A 17,396-nucleotide genomic window follows, 5' to 3' on the forward strand; every position below is an offset into this window, starting at 1 on the left:
TCATATCTCCACTCAGTCTCCTCTTTTCTAGGATAAACATACTCAGAAACTTCAACCATTCCTCATAAGGCTTGGGATTCCAAACCCTTGATGATCTTGGTTGCCCTCCTCTGCACACCTTCCAGCTTGTCAATAGCCTTTTTAAATTGTGATGTCTAGAACTGGACACAGTATTCCAGATGTGGTGTGACCAAGGCAGAATAGAGTGGTACTGTTAGTTCCCTTGATCTGGACACTAGACTTCTGTTGATGCAGCCTAGAGTAACATTAGCCTTTTTTGCTGCTGCATCATGCTGTTGACTCATGTTTGTGGTCCACTAAGACCCCTAGATCCTTTTCACCCATCTTATATTTGTGCCAGGTGTCTCCCATCTTATATTTGTGCATCTGGTTCTTCTTGCCTAAGTGCAGAACCTTACATTTGTCCCTACTGAAATTCATTGTGTTACTTTGGCCCCAGGTCTCCAATCTGTTAAGGTCATCTTGAATCCTGATTCTGTCTTCTGCAGCATGGATAGAATCATAGAGTTGGAAGGGACCCCAAGGATACAACCCTCTGCAATGCAGGAATCTACTATTGAACAATGGCAGATGAAGATGTTGGAGTATATGGAGCCTGCGGAAATGACCGGGAGAATCCGTAATCTGAGAGACGCGGTGGAGAAAGAATGGGGAAAATTTAAACTATATTTTAAAAAGTATTGTAATATTTAAAATTCATTGTTTGTAAAAGAAGGATAGGCTGTCAAAGTACAATTTGAAGTAAATAATGAGAATTTTTAGGAGATTATAAATTAGAGAAATAGATTTGGAAATTGTTTTAGACATAAATAGTTTTAGATTTAAAATGATTAATTTGAAGAATGAATAGTATTTATAAAATATGTGATAAATGTTAAATTTGGAAGTTACGTGAAATATTCTTAAGGGACGTAAATAAGGGGAAACAGGAAGAAGTCCGTAAAGATGATAAGAAAATAGAGATTGTTAGCAGGATGAAGTATTCCTTGTAGTTATTTTTATAGATGTTTTTCTTTTTTTGTTATTGTTGTATGGTTTTGCTTTTTTTTGTTGAGTGTGTATTTGTTGTTGTTTTTGGAAAATACAATAAATATTATTTGAAAAAAAAAGCAATGCAGGAATCTCAGCAAAAGCATCCATGGCAGATTGCCATTTATGAAGACATCGAACAACCATGGGCCCAAGACAGAACCCTGTGGCATGTCACTTGTCACTTTCTTCCGGGTTAATTAAGAACCATTAATGTGCACTAAGATAAAGGTAAAGTATGGATTCAGTCATTCAACTAGCTGCAAATCCACCTAACAGTTAATCCCATCCAGCCCACATTTTACCAACTTCTCCACAAGAATATCATAGGGGACTTTGTCAAAAAGCCTTACTGAAATCAAAATACACTACATCCACCACATTCTGCTTTTCCACCAAGCTTGTAACACTATCAGAAAAAGAAATGTGATTTGTGTGGCATGATCTGCCTTTGAGAAACCCATGCTTGGTCTTAAAAATCACAGCATCCTTATCTAGGTACTCACAGACAGAGCATTTACTTATCTGTTCTAGGACCTTTCCAGGTATTGATGTCAAGCTGCCTGGTTGCTAGTTACCTAGATCTCTCCTCACCTTTTTTTTTTTTTTTTTTTTTTTTTTTGAAGATTATGGAGGTATCTCTCCCCATTTTTGAACATTTGCCCACCTCCAGTCTGCAGGGATACCATCTGTTCTCCAAGAATTATCACATACCATAGAGGCTCTAAAATTAAATCTGCCAGCTCCTTTAGTACCCTTGGGTGCAGCTCATCATACCCTGGAGATCTGAATTCATTTAAATTAGCTAGGTGTTCCCTTACTACCTCTTTTCCTATCTTCAGCTGCAGGTCCATCCTTGTATCATTTATTCTATTATCACCAGATTTTTAAAATTGATTTTCAGGTTTATACACTTCAATAATTTGACAGTCATTTTAACATTTCAAAGCTTGACTTCCTCCCCCCCCCCTTCCTGTGGTTGCTGAAATTTACTTTTAATATTTTCTGCTTATCCAAGTTAACTTAATTTGCTCATTTATTCATCTACTTTAAATATATACTCTTATGAAACTGCAGGTTATTACAATAATCCTGCCAATGTTCTTATCTGTTTACAATTTGTTTGTAGATATTCCATAAACCATTTCCATTCTTTTATCAAAGTTTGTTATCTTGATTTCTTATTTTTCTGGTAAGTTTCGCCATTTCTGCATATTCCGTAAGTTTTTGTATCCATTATTCTTTTGCTGGAACTTTTTCTTCTTTCCATTTTTTGGGCAATTAACATTCTTGAGTGTTATCACCAGGCTGGGCACTGCTTTCCTTTTGGGTAAAGACAGAGGCAAATTAGGTGTTGAGCAGTTCCACCTTCTCTCTGTCACCCAATAGCATCTCTCCATCTTCTCCACGCAGAGGAAATACTGCTTTCTTGTTCTTCCTCTTGCTTCAAACAAAGCTGAAGAAACCTTTATTGTTATTATTCACCTGTCTTGCAAGTCTGAGCTCATTCTGAATTTTGGCCTGCATGACCTTCTCTTTGCTGGCTACTTGTGTTGGCTATTTCCTTCGTGATTTCCCCATTCTTTCATTTCTTATACATGCCCTTCTTAAATCTCATCTCATCTGTAAGCTCCTTATACAGCAACACTGGTTTCCTTAGCTGTTTCCCAATTTTCTTTTTTGTTGGAATTGTCTGCTTTTGTGCCTTCAACATTTCACCATTAAGAAACTCCCATCCAACTTGGACTCCCTTTTCTTTGAGTATTTCTGACTATGGGGTCTCGTTCAGTAGTTCCTTAAACTGGTCTACTTAGGTAGTTCCTGAGAAACTCACTGACCCTTGAGCTCCCTGGAGGAAAGTGAAAACGGGCACATAACAGGCAGAAAATCAAAAGGCGTATTGTAGAGTTGGAAAAGGTTCAAAATGTGGGAAGCCTTTATTTACTGAGAAACTGGCTTGCACCACATTTCATCAAGCTTGTTCCTCCAAACCATCAGAATCCTTTGGGTCCATACTGCAGGGGCAGGTTGGTAGAGCTGCAGTCAATATCCCAGACTCGACCAACCCAACCAATTACCTTCCCAAACTAAGACCCAGGGGCCGGATGCGGCCCAATCGCCTTCTGAATCCGGCCCGCGGATGGTCTGAGAATCAGCGTGTTTTTACCTGAGTAGAATGTGTCCTTTTATTTAAAATGCATCTCTGGGTTATTTGTGGGGCCTGCCTGGTGTTTTTACATGAGTAGAATGTCTACTTTTACAGTGGTACCCCGCTAGACGAATGCCTCGCAAGACGAAAAACTCGCTAGACGAAGGCATTCGTCTAGCGGAAGGCTGCCCCGCAAGACGAAAAAGTCTATGGGGCTGCCTCGCAAGACGAAAAATTTTCGTCTTTTTTTTTTCGTTTTGCGGAGCGCGGCTGTCATTGCCGCTCCGCAAGACGAAAAACCCGCTAGACGAAAATTTTCGCAGAACGAATTATTTTCGTCTAGCGGGGCACCACTGTATTTAAAATGCATCTCTGGGTTATTTGTGGGGCATAGGAATTCGTTCATTTTTTTTCCAAAATATAGTCCGGCCCCCCACAAGGTCTAAGGGACAATGGACCGGCCCCCTGCTGATAAAGTTTGTCGACCCCTGAATTACGGCCTTTAAACCAGAAAACTCCTTCCGCAGCAGGTCCAGTCTTCAAAAAATTCCCTCTAGTTGTTGCAACAAAAAACATTGGTTGGTGTAAAACCTCCCACAATGTGGGGGATTCAGCCTCTATTCTAGCTTGGTCATTTAGGTCTGGATCGACTTATGTATTTTTACTAACTGTTGGCAACCTCCTAGAAACCCCACCAGGTCTACTTCCACCAGCCGAGGGTTTAGGAGCTCACTGTGCCCACCTGTCTGCAAAGCTGCAGCTCACTGTCACTGACCTCCTCAACAACAAGAGCCTGGGTTCATTGCACTGGGCAGGTAAATGAGCATTTTGAATTGGAGCCTTCTATCTCTTCCACACAGCAGCTACCTGCTGTAAAATTACCCAATACGCCGGATAATTTTGTGGTGGGCTCTGCTGCGCAGAGGAGGCAAATCACTCCAGTTCCAAGGGGCAGGGTCAACTTGCTCCGTACCTCTCCTTCCTCCAAGACAGGCCTCGGGTCTTGGCCCAGCAGAATTGGCCCAGTGAGAAGCAAATGCCAGGGGAACCGAAGATGAAGCACAGCAGCAGCTCCTGGTGGATCAAATTGCTCTCGTAAGCACAGCAGACTGATTTTTTTTGTTTTTAAACTACTTTTCCGTGTGGTTATAACCCCCTGTGAGAAGGGTGAACTTGAAGGGCACAAGCTGCTTTGAAAGTGTGTGAGAGTGAGAAAGGGAAGAGTAAAGTGTCAGGGAGAGGTTTTTTTTGGGGGGGGGGGAGAACAGGCAAGAAGAGAGAATTGCCAGTGTTTTCTAAATTACAACCACCATGCTTTTGGGGCATTTTTAACAATCATCATAGTAAAGTTGAATGAAATTTGTTTCACTTGTTTGTTGTCTCTTTGTGTGCTGGTGTTGCATGACACCCCAAAAACCGAGGGGCGCGAGATTCGTCTGTCCTCAGCTGGTTTAACAGACCAGTCAAGGTTGTTCCTTGGGTTTGGCCGCTGTCACACGCTGACAGCTTCTAGAAGCCAAAGGTGTGAGCTGAGTGCATGGTGGGGACCAAAGGTGGGTGACCAAAGGTGGACGAACTACCCTAGAAGGAGCATGATGTGTCCCCCACCCATAGGTGTCAACCCTCCCTGCTGTTTCCCAATGCTATAATAAGGGAATTTCCCACAAAAGGGGAAAGGTTGACAGCTATGCCCCCACCAGAGGTATTACCCCTCCCCTAACACCCCATACGTCCATCCGGTCAACAGCATATAATATAATAATTCTGCTTTGGAAAATGCATTGGCTGGCAATGTGCTGCCGGTTTTGCTTTTAGCATTTAATCCCTAAACAATCTGGACCCAGCAATTGCATTTCTCAGATACGGTATTGCTAAGTACTGTATGCTCCAAAGGCATGCTTGATTTCAGTTTGGGGCTTTTTGGTGTGTTTTTTTAAGGCTTTCAAAGTTGTGACTCTCTGGAATAAATTTCCAGTTGGAATTAGACAAGCACCTCTCATTCTTGGTTTTAGATGAAAACTTGCCCTTTCCCCTGAAGTGTGACTCAAGCCATTTCATAATGTATACTAAAAAGTGTGTAAGTTATTGTGTTTAAGGTTTGCTTTTTAAATAGTTTCGCATGCATTTATTTCTGTTATTTGATTTGTTTCTCACAACCTTTATTGTGCATTACTTCAGGAACATTTTGTGGGGAAGCAGATCATAAATTATTCAGTAAGTAAGTAAATATACATTTAATATGGAACAAGCTTTTCACCCCTCAATTCTCCAATAGGTAGAAACCAGAAGTATACTCCTTCTTTTCCTCTTGGAAGGTGTTCAGCTAGTAGCAGTAGCTTCCATAAATAGATACCTAGGTGATAGAGATAAATGGGAGAAAGGCTACGTCAGCAGAAAATGGACAGATTTCTGTCTGACCTTTATTTCCTAGGAAAGTCATCCCACTGCAAAAGTAGACTGCAGCATTTACTCAGTGTGGTATAGTGGTTAAGAGCAGTAGACTCGTAATCCAGGGAACCGGGTTCGCGTCTCCGCTCCTCCACATGCAGCTGCTGGGTGACCTTGGGCTGGTCACACTTCTCTGAGATCTCTCAGCCCCACTCACCTTACAGAATGTTTGTTGTGGGGGAGGAATGGAAAATGTTAGCTGCTTTGAGACTCCTTTGGGTAGTGAAAAGCGGGATATCAAATCCAAACTCCTCCTCCTCCTCCTCCTCCTCTTCTTCTTCTTCTTCTTCTTCAAATCTCATGCACATTCAAAGAACTTGCTTTCCCTCAAAGAATTCTGGGCATTGTAGTTTACTGCTCATCAATTTACAGTCCCCAGCCAACCCTTAACAAACTACATTTTTGCTTCTTTGAAACATCACTTGCATGATCTTTTGGCTTGCATGATTTCTAGCAGAACAGTTGCAGAGTTTCAGTATAATCCTTGAAGGAATAAAAAAACATGAAAAGTGTAGTTTTAAGGGCCAAACATCAGAACTACATACTGAGAGTCAAGCTACATGTGATTCAAAAAGTGTGTTTGGGTGTCATATCACTGCTCAGTTTTACTCTTCCTACCCTGCGCATATGGCTTGATAGTCCTCCTGGGTGGCTGCTTTCGGCTTGCCTCTTAAGTTTGGACCTGATATGTCAAGCCTTGCCACTAGGAACTGTGGTGTGATGGGCAGCTGGGTTCGGCTTTCCGCTTTCCTGGTGTGTTCCCAATGAAAACCACTGCATCCCAGCTGCTTGTTACAAAAAACCAAAACAAAACACCACCTGGAGGATTTTCATTTGGACCACGGCAAAGACTGTGCACCACAGGCCACAGCAGTATTGAGACCAGGTGTCCTGATCACCTTTTTTCAGGGCTTTATATGCAAGTGTTAGTTTGCTCCAGAAGGAATCGGCCCAGCAGAACCCTCTTTTGCAAATGTTATCTTCAAGGATGCCAGAATGGAACTGTCCACACACAAGTCTAAGATGGCCCAGAGATGCAGTAATCTGTCTGGCAAAAAGCAAATATCCTGGGCTTTGCCCAATGTGGGCATTGAGGTAATAGGCTGGTGTTTGTTTACCTGAATGTGACCTGGGACTCCATTGAAGCAGTGTTGCGACATTTTGCTTCTTGCTGTAGTTTTGTTCTCCCTCATTGGGGATGTTGGTGTTTCTTGTTTTCTTTGGTGGATATTACAGTGGTACCTCAGGTTACAAACGCTTCAGCTTACAAACTCCGCTAACCTGGAAGAGTTACCTCAAGTTGAGAACTTTGCCCCAGGATGAGAACGGAAATCGTGTGCTGGTGGCACAGCAGCAGCAAGAGGCCCCATTAGCAAAAGCATGCCTCTAGTTAAGAACAGTTTCAGATTAAGAACGGACCACCGGAACGAATTAAGTTCGTATGTTGCGGCCTTTTCCTATCAAGAATCTTATCTGTGTTCACTCATTGATCCTCTAGACACAGAAGTGAGCAAGCTGCTCCAATGCTGGAACTGAACTCAGTATTAACTGGATTCGAAAGTGGGGTGTGTTCTGGGGCAAATTATTACCCACAAATTATTGCCCTCTCCCTCTCAGGGCACAGTGTGAGTGGCTCTCAGAGGTCTCTCTAGTGAACTTACAGGGAAACTCTGTGAGCTTCTGCTCCTATCATGTGCCTTTCTAGCAAACATGCATTGTTGGTTTAACTGCATTGTAAATCTCCCATGCAGAGGAATGACTCATATGATTCACACCATTTGGCAAGACTTGGAAGGAACTGGGACTTATGTTCCAGGTATTCACCTAGCATGGTCTGAATTGCTGGGTATGGAAAAGGTCTGTTCGCTCTTATAGGATGCGTAGAGCAAGAACGTGTGAAAATTGAGATATTAGGAAGTGAGCCATCTACATATTCAATCTGCTTCTCGTTACAGGTGGGTAGCCGTGTTGGTCTGCCATAGTCAAAACAAAATCGAAAATTCTTTCTAGTAGCACCTTAGAGACCAACTGAGTTTGTTCCTGGTATGAGCTTTCGTGTGCATGCACACTTCTTCAGATACACTGAAACAGAAGTCACCAGATCCTTAAATATAGTGGGGGAGTGGGGAGGGGTATTACTCAGAAGGGTGGTGGGAATGGGTGATAGGCTGATAAGTGTGGAAAACCTGTTGACGACTCTAAACGGCTGCAATTAGTCTTGCAGGGAAAGGCAAGGGGTGAGATGGCTAAAGATGGCTTTGTTATGTATAATGAGATAAGAATCCAATGTCTTTGTTCAAACCAGGTTTCTCCATGGTTTTAAGTTTGGTGATTAGTTGCAAGAGAAGTGGCTGAATTGCAACTAATCACCAAACTTAAAACCATGGAGAAACCTGGTTTGAACAAAGACATTGGATTCTTATCTCATTATACATAACAAAGCCATCTTTAGCCATCTCACCCCTTGCCTTTCCCTGCAAGACTAATTGCAGCCGTTTAGAGTCGTCAACAGGTTTTCCACACTTATCAGCCTATCACCCATTCCCACCACCCTTCTGAGTAATACCCCTCCCCACTCCCCCACTATATTTAAGGATCTGGTGACTTCTGTTTCAGTGTATCTGAAGAAGTGTGCATGCACACGAAAGCTCATACCAGGAACAAACTCAGTTGGTCTCTAAGGTGCTACTAGAAAGAATTTTCGAATCTGCTTCTCAACTTTCTGGGGATACAGTGGTAGAAGAAGAAGAAGAAGAAGAAGAAGAAGAAGAAGAAGAAGAAGAAGAAGAGTTTGGATTTGATATCCCGCTTTTCACTACCCGAAGGAGTCTCAAAGCGGCTAACATTCTCCTTTCCCTTCCTCCCCCACAACAAACACTCTGTGAGGTGAGTGGGGCTAAGAGACTTCAAAGAAGTGTGACTAGCCCAAGGTCACCCAGCAGCTGCATGTGGAGGAGCGGAGACGCGAACCCGGTTCCCCAGATTACGAGTCTACCACTCTTAACCACTACACCACACTGGTACCTTGGTTCTCAAACTTAATCCGTTCCAGAAGTCCGTTCCAAAAGCAAAGCGTTCCAAAACCAAGGCACGCTTTCCCACAGAAAGTAATGCAAAATGGATTGATCCGTTCCAGACTTTTAAAAAACACCCCCTAAAACAGCAATTTAACATGAATTGTACTATCTAACGAGACCATGGATCCATAAAATTAAAGCAACTGTACTGTGGTCACACAGTCAGACAATCAGGAGCTGAACTGGGTCCCACACACTAACACACACAAAAGAGCCGCAAAAACAAAAACGCAAAACTAATAGCAAAAGCAGACAGAGCTCAGTGTGGCACCCAGAACGGAGCACGTTTGGCTTCCAAACAAAAGTTCGCAAACTGGAACACTTTGCGGTGTTTGGGTTTGAAGTTGTTTGAGTCCCAAGGCGTTTGAGAACCAAGAGTGTGAAGAGTGTGGTCTTTGCTTGGAGAAACTGCAGTGTGATCTATTGGACCTGTTGGTTGGCAGGTGGAGGTGGTCAGGCTCTTTGGTGGCGTGTAGTACAGACAAGGGGATTAGCATTTGTTGTAAGAATTGAGGACACCCATTAAACATGAACATAGAGGGGACCCTGATCCTCTATATCTGAATGATTCATGAAAAAGGGACCACTTTGTTCAATGGAGTGGGCAACGTCAGCCTTCGCACCCCCACTGGTTGTTAGAAGCTCTGGGTTCCTTCCTATAGATAAAGGAATGTCAGAATCATTACTGGAGCTCAAATAATAAAGAAAAACAACTTAACACCTATTGTCCAAAAAAAAAAACCACACACCATGCAATCCGACCTTCCCATCAAATCCAATCGCACCACTTACCTTATGATAAAATCCTGTCTTCCTGTCGCTTCGCGCCTTTTCTGTATCATTGAACTATATGGAAGAAAACCTGTACAGTGGTGCCCCGCTAGACGAAAATAATTCATTCTGCGAGTATTTTCGTCTAGCGGGTTTTTCGTCTAGCGAAGCGGCAATGCAAACCGCGGTTTTCGCTAGACGGAAAAAAAAAATTCGTCTTGCGAGGCAGCCCCATAGACAAATTCGTCTTGCGGGGCAGCCTTCCGCTAGACGAATGCCTTTGTCTGGTGAGTTTTTCGTCTAGCGAGGCATTCGTCTAGCGGGGCACCACTGTATAAAAGTAAAACCCCGCCATTGTTCGAGGTCTTTGCTCTGTCTGTGTCACACAAGCGGGGACCCTGTTGCAACAGTTTTTTTATTTTAAATAAACAAAGGGCACCCGCCTTGCTTTGGGAAATTCGGTATCGTCTTTGTCTTTTGCGTTGTGCTGTCGGTGGGGCACTCCTAAAATTAAAGTGCTCCCCGGGGTTTGTGGCTTCCTTCTGGAGTCAGACCCATTTTCCCCTAATTTCTATAACACATTTGTCCCTGGTGAGCACTCAAAGGCAGCTCTGCCGTGAGGAATATGTAGCCAACATACCTAAAAGGCAGCTTTTTAATATCTATATGAAGCCGCTGGGAGAGATCATCAGGGGGTTTGGGCTGGGTGTTCATCAGTATGCGGATGATACCCAGCTCTACCTCTCTTTCAAATCAGAACCAGTGAAGGCGGTGAAGGTCCTGTGTGAGTGTCTGGAGGTGGTTGGAGGATGGATGGCGGCTAACAGATTGAGGTTGAATCCTGACAAGACAGAAGTACTGTTTTTGGGGGACAGGAGGAGGGCAGGTGTGGAGGATTCCCTGGTCCTGAATGGGGTCACTGTGCCCCTGAAGGACCAGGTGCGCAGCCTGGGTGTCATTATGGACTCACAGCTGTCCATGGAGGCGCAAGTCAATTCTGTGTCCAGGGCAGCTGTCTACCAGCTCCATCTGGTATGCAGGCTGAGACCCTACCTGCCCACGGACTGTCTCACCAGAGTGGTGCATGCTCTGGTTATCTCCCGCTTGGACTACTGCAATGCGCTCTATGTGGGGCTACCTTTGAAGGTGACCCGGAAACTGCAATTAATCCAGAATGCGGCAGCTAGACTCGTGACTGGGAGTGGCCTCCGGGACCACATAACACCAGTCCTGAGAGATCTACATTGGCTCCCAGTACATTTCCGAGCACAATTCAAAGTGTTGGTGCTGACCTTTAAAGCCCTAAACGGCCTCGGTCCTGTATACCTGAAGGAGCGTCTCCACCCCCACCGTTCAGCCCGGACACTGAGATCCAGCGCCGAGGGCCTTCTGTCGGTTCCCTCAGTGCAAGAAGCAAAGCTACAGGGAACCAGGCAGAGGGCCTTCTCGGTAGTGGCGCCCGCCCTGTGGAACGACCTCCCATCACAGGTCAAGGAGATAAATAACTACCTGACATTCAGAAAATACCTGAAGGCAGCCCTTTTCAGGGAAGTTTTTAATGTGTAATATTTTTGTATCTGATTTTTGTTGGAAGCCGCCCAGAGTGGCTGGGGAAATCCAGCCAGATGGGCGGGGTACAAATAATAAATATTATTATTATTATTATTATTATTATTATTATTATTATTATTATTGCCACCCAGCTTATAGAGGTTATTTTGATGCAACCCGCTTGAGTCCTCTGATGTTCACTATTCCAACCTATGACTAGCAGCCATGAAGTTGTCAAACAGGTAAGCTACCTTTCTGGCAAGTTGGCGATGAAATGCTTTGACTGGTTTTGAAACATGGTAGTGTTGCCCAGCTGAGGAGATATACAGGTGAAACTTGAAAAATTAGAATATCGTGGAAAAGTCCATTTATGTAAGCAATTGTTTTCATTGGCTACTGGAGTTTAATATATGAGATAGGCTCATGACATGCAAAGCGAGATACGTCAAGCCTTTGTTTGTTATAATTGTGATGATTGTGGATTGCAGCTGATGAAAACCCCAAAGCTGAAATTGTTAATTTGGGGTTCTCATCAGCTGTACGCCATAATCATCACAATTATAACAAATAAAGGCTTGGCATATCTCGCTTTGCATGTCACGAGTCTATCTCATATATTAGTTTCACCTTTTCAGTTGAATTACTGAAAGAAATGAACCTTTCCATGATATTCTAATTTTTCGAGCTTCACCTGTATGGAGGTTCCCCACTTATCTCCTTCAGATAGGTATGCCAGCAGATTGAGGTGAAGGGCTGTTGTTCTATTGCTGCACATCCACTAAGTGTTTCAAGTTAATAAAAGTTGTGTCCTTTCAGGCTATATTTTTGTTTCTCATCTTCATGTGGGAGCAACCAGTCTATCACTGCCCAGTGGTATTTTTATTTGGGTTTTTTTTTTTGTCTGTTTCTTGCCTGTTTCCGGCACCCTGAGCCCTTTATAGTGATGAATAAGGTAAGGAAATGCCGCCACACATTTCAAGCCTTGTTGATAAGTCAGGATGTTAATCTAAATTATTTAAATTAAGTTTTAAGAATGCTGCCAAGGTAGCTCTATCCATTTTCCTCCCTGGGTCTGCTAAAGTGAACCACGACAAAAAACTACAGCAATACAAGCTGAACAGGAAGAGAGGGAAAACTGGGTTGCAGCTGTGGGTATAGTAAAGACGTCATTGTACCTTTTGTGTTATGTGATTCATAAATGACTGCAATGGCATGTAAAACAACGTCCAGGGGTTCTGATCTCATGGTGCTCCATGGATTCAAGAACCACATGGGCAGGGGAACTGTGAGGGCAATGTTCCTTTTGAGGGGCAGCTATTGTCAGGGCTGGTTCAGCTGCAGGTCAGCACGGAGACTGAGAGACGAGCAGTAAAACTGATTCTTTATTCAAGGAAAGAGAATACAGAGAAACCTACAGGCACTGGCACCAGTAAAGCCGTTGCCAGAACTGAGGATCTGGGCCTCCCACTTCCCCCTGGGGCAGGGGCGTAGCAAGGTAAATTGGTACCCGGGGCAAAAAAAAAATTGTCACAGACACACACCGCCCCCCCAAGGCATTGGAAGGTCAGGTGGTACCCGGTGTGGAAAATTTCTTGTCAACCCCCACCATTGATTCCCCCCCCCGAAAAATGGCTTTACGTTATTTCATATTTTCTTACAAAGGAATAATAACAAGTAATAATAAAAAAACTTTTATTTATATTCCGCCCTCCCCGGCCGAAGTCGGGCTCAGGGTGGCTAACATCAGATACATAACATTGGTATAAAATCAAACAATAATTAAATTACCTCCTAAAAACATCTCAAAATCAAATTAAAGTCTAATTAGATGGCTTTCCACAGGGTTAGGGTTGGGAACAGTAAGTGCTCCACTGAACTGAAATTTCAGCCTTCATGACTGAAGACTTTTGGATTGTTGGAAAGTCTTCAAACCAACTTAGCATACAAGTGGAGTCCAGCAAGTTTCTGCTGCGCACGTTCTCACTTGCTTCTCCTGTGCCATCCGCAGAGTATCTTCTTGCGCAACGGTGTGTGTGCATGCCAGCAATTATAGACGACAAAGTCCAGCTTCTTTTTCTAATCTAGAAGCTTTATTTACAAGGCATAAATTACATTCCTGGAGAGACGCAATACATTTTCGCCTTCTTCTTATCTGGCCAAAAACGAAAGGGAAAAGATACAGAAACAACAAGTATCACATTACACAGAGTCTTCCGGCGATAGGAAAACTGGATGTGCGGGGCGACCTGGTTGAGCTTGTTAACCCTGAAAGCTCCAAACCTCTACAATGACATAGGAAAACAGCCAAGCGAACAGCTATTTTGGTGGAGGAGGGTCAAGATATTAACCGATATGCATGAAACATTCTGCCCCTCCATCACCCTCTGGCCTATCTTCTGTGTCCCACCACCACTCCCCTGGCTTTGAGCCTTCCTCTTCTGAGCCTTCTCTAGGGGGTTCTCTTGCTGGAGTTCCCCACCACTCTTCATCGTCCAGCCCATCCCAGACAGCTAATGGCCAAACCATAAATAAGTACCATAAGTAAAAAAAAATGTGGTTGGGGCTACCAGGAGGCAAATGAAAGTATTGAGGAGCTTGTTCTGGTCTTGTAGGCCACCAGGAGATCTTTAAACTAAAGGTAAAATTCTGTCTAGAAGACCTTGGATTTCTTTGTACCTCAGTTAAGAAACACTAAATTTGTATCCACAGTCGCCTGCCTGTAAATCAGGCGATCTGCCCCAAGTTCTTGAAGAGTTTGGATTTGATATCCCGCTTTATCACTACCCGAAGGAGTCTCAAAGCGGCTAACATTCTCCTTTCCCTTCCTGCCCCACAACAAACACTCTGTGAGGTGAGTGGGGCTGAGAGACTTCAAAGAAGTATGACTGGCCCAAGGTCACCCAGCAGCTGCATGTGGAGGAGTGGAGACACGAACCCGGTTCCCCAGATTACGAGTCTACCGCTCTTAACCACATGGTGAAAATTATAAAGCACTTTTTGCCACAGCAAATCTGGCAGTAAATTTAGTGGGCTGCATTACTTTATTCTCCGTTCGATACCTGGTCAATTCATAATCATCGTTATATTTTAAAGAGTAAATTGCTTGATTTGGTTTTGTTGTATATTTCATGTTTGTGTCTGTGGTTTTGTAAGGACATCTGATAGCGTGTGCCAGTCCTGTGCGTTTCCATGATATCCTTGAGTAGACGGTATTGATTAGGCTAGCATTATAAAAGCAGCAAGCATTTACTAGATATATTATTTATGCTGCTAACCCTTTCCCTCTAGGCTGCAAAATAAGCTGAGCAAAACATTTAAAAGCCTTCTGTTACGGCTCCTCCTAGTGGTACAAAAGCAAAAATCACCCATGACAATTTCAGTACACATAAATAACTAGAATTATTCACTGAATATTTGGCAGTTTGTTTATTTACTAGTACTGCCCGGAATTTTTAGAAATAATTTTTTTAATAGTGTAATTCGTTGCTAGGTGTGAACATCTTGATTCAAAATGGCACCTGGCACCCAAACATTGACCAAGACCCCCAACCTGGGAACCCTCATTCCTAGTTTAATGTTGTTATCTTGTGGCAGTTCAATCTATGCCAACAAAAAAAAAGGGTGAAGCACACCCTCCAACAATTTTCTGATGAAAATAGGGACGTCCCATTCCAAAATGATAATTTTACTATTTATACCCCACACCATAGCTGTCAAGTTTCGGATTCGAAAATAAGGGATCAGCACCCTCACCCGTCCCGGGGACAGTCTATGGTTCTCAGGGACAGTCCACGCCGCGGTAATCCCCCCCCCCCAGGCTACAAATTAATTTACACCAGGAAAGAGCTCCCAGGAAAGAGAAATCAGGGCAGAGAAAAGAAAGCACTTATTCACGCAGCACACGGTTAACCTCTGGAACTCCCTGCCACAGGGAGCAGCGATGGCCACCAACTTGGATGGATTTAGAAAAAGAATTAGGCAAATTCATGCAGGAGGAGATGACCACTGGTGGCTTCTGGCCAGGTTGGCTCTGCTCTGCTCTGCCTACAGTTAGGGGCAGCAATGCTGAATCTGAGCACCTGTTGCCAAGAAACATTCGTCTATTTTATCTTCTTCTTTATATGTCTGTCTGTCTGTCTGTCTGTCTGTTTGTTATTAGGTATTCATATTCCACCTTTTTCTCCAAGGAGCTCCCTGGTCCTAGTCCTCATTTAATCCCCACAACAGTCCTGTGAGGTAGGCAGGCAGGCAGGGCTGAGAAAGGCAGGGACCCAAGGAGTCCCCGGACTCCAACTCTCCTTCCCAGAAATAAGGGAAATTTAAGGGATATCAACAATAAGAGATAGCTGTGGGAAATGGCTTGGAATCAGGGAGTTTCCCGCAAAAAGGGGAGACTTGACAGCTATGCTCCCCCATAAGAGCATTTTGCAAACAGGAAGGAGGTCATCCAAAATCTGAGCATCCATTTCAAGCAAACTTCCTACGAAAAGATAAGAATAAGAACTTGTTATTTTGAATTTAAAGCTTCATGTTAATATTTACTTCTGCGTATGTCCTGTCAATACAGACAACTGCAATATTTCTTCCAGGGATGTGCGTCACTGCCGTCTAAAAGCCTCAACTTTCCCTTTTGGCTTCTGGATCAATGGCACAAATGCATAGCTGTCAACTTTAAAAAAAGGGAAATTCCCTTATTCCGAATAGGATTCCTCGCAAGAAAAGGGGAAAGTTGACAGCTATGCAAATGACAGGCGGTGACGTCACTCAAGTGAAACAAATGGCTATTCCCCACTCTCTGGGGAATAGCATTGTGCAGGTGGGGGCAAAAGGGTTAATAAGCTGACCAATAGGAAGGCCAGGGGCGGAGCCTAACTGTTTAAGGCTCAGCACAGGGGTTTTGGCAGTTAGTTCAGTTGGGAATAGGGAGGCAGTTGGAGCAGTTGGAGCTGGGAGGCGGTTGGTTCGGTTGGGTTCTTGGGGGTGGAAGGTTTAGGCGTGAGAGTGAGCTAAAGGCAGCAATGAGACTGAGGGGATAAAGTGTAACAGTGTGGTTGTTGGTATTTTATTTTTTAAAATATCAACTTTATTTAAATTTAACAATTTCACAAGAAATTTAAAAACCTTTCGTAGATACAAATACAAAGGAATAACAACAACCGCAAAAGATAAAAACAAACAAACAAAAACAAAACAACAAAAGTAGGAACCACAAAAAGTTGAAAAGGAGAAAGGGAAAAAAATAAAGAAAAAAGAGAAGGGGGGGGGAAGCGTAAGACTAAGTGTATAGTCACGTAGGTAGTTTCTTCCAATGCAAGAGAGAGGTATTTTTTGTGTAACTTAAATCCTGACTGAGACTCAGTGTTTACAAGGGAGAACCTGGTTGGTGGCAGCTTAAGGACTTAATACCTTTACTTAGGTAAGTTGTCTTGGCCAATTCAACTATTTGTATGTGTATTTTAAACACCAGACATGCCTCAGTAGCATGTACTGTATATTTGATTTGGGGAATAGCATTGTGCAGGTGGAGGCAAAAGGGTTAATAAGCTGACCAATAGGAAGGCCAGGGGCGGAGCCTAACTGTTTAAGGCTCAGCACAGGGGTTTTGGCAGTTAGTTCAGTGGGGAGTTCAGTTGGGAATAGGGAGGCAGTTGGAGCTGGGAGGCGGTTGGTTCGGTTGGGTTCTTGTGGGTGGACGGTTTAGGCGTGAGAGTGAGCTAAAGGCAGCAATGAGACTGAGGGGATAAAGTGTAACAGTGTATTCAATATCGAAAGCTAGTTGGTGTGTGAAAACAAACTCTTATTATTCTTTTTTTAATTAAATCCTGACTGAGACTCAGGGAGAACCTGGTTGGTGGCAGCGGTATACTGGTGGCACAGCGTCAATAGTCCGTGAAACGACTGGGAGCCCTGTGCCATCACCACAACAGACAACTGCAATATTTCTTCCAGGGATGTGCGTCACTACCATCTAAAAGCCTCAACTTTCCATTTTGTTTCAGGATTAATGGCACAAATGACAGGCGGTGACGTCACTCAAGTGAAACAAATGGCTCGTCTAGAAAAAGAACCTTAAAACTTTGAAGAGCAACAAACCTCAGAGCTGCTGCACGTTTATAACTTGCCACAACGGCCTGCTCCGCTGAACCATTTTCTCTTGTGAGCTGTCAATCACCGCTGGCTTCCTCGTTGAGTGGCGCACACGCAGGATGAGAGTTCGGGTTGGAGCGGCGAAGAGGGAGCCTTGCCCAGTCCGTGGAGAGGCGGATCCCGGATGCGGTGGCAGCACCCAGAGGGCGAGGAGCCGGGGAAGTCAAAGAGCCTCTGGGTTCAAGCAATTCTTCAGACTTTGC

The 17,396-nt window shown here is 43.7% G+C and overlaps 1 long non-coding RNA gene across 1 annotated transcript; it reads right to left on the reverse strand.

Annotated features, from left to right (window-relative positions):
• Positions 1-9,292: 9,292 nt before the first annotated feature.
• LOC117046279 lies at positions 9,293-9,580 on the reverse strand. The gene is made up of 2 exons (XR_004426550.1): positions 9,517-9,580; positions 9,293-9,380 (listed from the first exon to the last, which is right to left on the reverse strand). It is a non-coding gene; the product is annotated as an uncharacterized LOC117046279 (long non-coding RNA).
• Between the last annotated feature and the right edge of the window lie 7,816 nt (positions 9,581-17,396).

Source organism: Lacerta agilis, chromosome 5 (genome assembly GCF_009819535.1).
Source record: "Lacerta agilis isolate rLacAgi1 chromosome 5, rLacAgi1.pri, whole genome shotgun sequence".
Lineage (NCBI taxonomy): Eukaryota > Metazoa > Chordata > Lepidosauria > Squamata > Lacertidae > Lacerta > Lacerta agilis.